Source organism: Lepisma saccharinum, unplaced genomic scaffold (genome assembly GCF_977018435.1).
Source record: "Lepisma saccharinum unplaced genomic scaffold, izLepSacc3.1 HAP1_SCAFFOLD_1169, whole genome shotgun sequence".
Taxonomy (NCBI): Eukaryota; Metazoa; Arthropoda; class Insecta; order Zygentoma; family Lepismatidae; genus Lepisma; species Lepisma saccharinum.
The window spans coordinates 20,158-21,195 of record NW_028143809.1 but is presented as its reverse complement, the minus strand read 5'-3'; the positions used below and the strand labels follow the sequence as shown (position 1 = coordinate 21,195).

The window sequence follows — 1,038 nt, the reverse complement described above, 5'->3', positions numbered from 1 at the left end:
AAAATGACTAGAGGATGAGACGGACGGGTTCGAGTCAACCTGGGTTCAGTCTCTGGGTTCTCGGCCTGTGTATAGGACCGGTGGCAACTCACCATCGTAAGGCAATTGGGGAGATACGAGTGAGTGGCGGTCTTGGGAAATCTCTTATAACGGCTGAGGGTTCGACGTGCTGCCCACCCGTTACCCCATTATCGGTTGAAGATCTCCACACCTCTAGGTAGGATTGTAGCAGGGAGACTGGCAGTCAGGAGATCGGCCTAGGCCCTTCCAGGGCTGTCGCGCCATGGGTTATTACTTACTTTTTATTTATATATAATAATAACTCGTGGCTCTGCAGCCCGTAAGACGACATAAAATAAACCTCCACAGAGAATTATACTGGCTGTGAGCCCAATAGCCTGAGTCTCAAGAGGCTACCCCATGAATACTTCGAGATCTGTAATCTGTAATGTGAAACAGGGCGCAAGAAAGTGCAGATTTTATCAGCAAGTACAAATTTGTAGCGTCTGTTTCTTGTTTTACAGAACAGTCTAAAATAAATTGTAAGTAATAAGTAAGAAAAAAATTATTCCCATGCCGGGAATCGAACCCGGGCCTCCTGGGTGAAAGCCAGGTATCCTAGCCACTAGACCACATGGGATGTATCACATAAAGCACGCAATGCGCATACTTCTATTATTCCGTATTGAATAGTGTTAAGGTGATGTAATGGTAAGTTAGATAAAAATAAATTAAAGTGAATTATATATCCAAAAAATGTTGACAAGGACATACCGACGGATTACTGTCACCAAAGCTTAAGCGGGTCACGGCCGCTTCAAAAATGAACATCAACCTAAAATTGCATGTTCATGTTACACATAATTTCGATTCAGTCATAGTAATTTTCTGTTAATTATTACAAGGGCAGTGGCGTGCCCAGGATGTTTGAAAGGGAGGGGGTTATGTACAGTTTTTCTTGTAGTCACCCCTCATTTTGACATCTTTTCCTACCTTTGACGTTGTTTTTTAGGAATACTGGACCAAAGGGGGGGTTAT

General features: G+C 43.3%; 1 non-coding gene across 1 annotated transcript; it reads right to left on the bottom strand.

Annotated features, from left to right (window-relative positions):
* Positions 1–568: 568 nt before the first annotated feature.
* On the bottom strand, positions 569–640 carry TRNAE-UUC (transfer RNA glutamic acid (anticodon UUC)). Its single transcript has one exon. It is a non-coding gene; the product is annotated as a tRNA-Glu (tRNA).
* Positions 641–1,038: the final 398 nt, after the last annotated feature.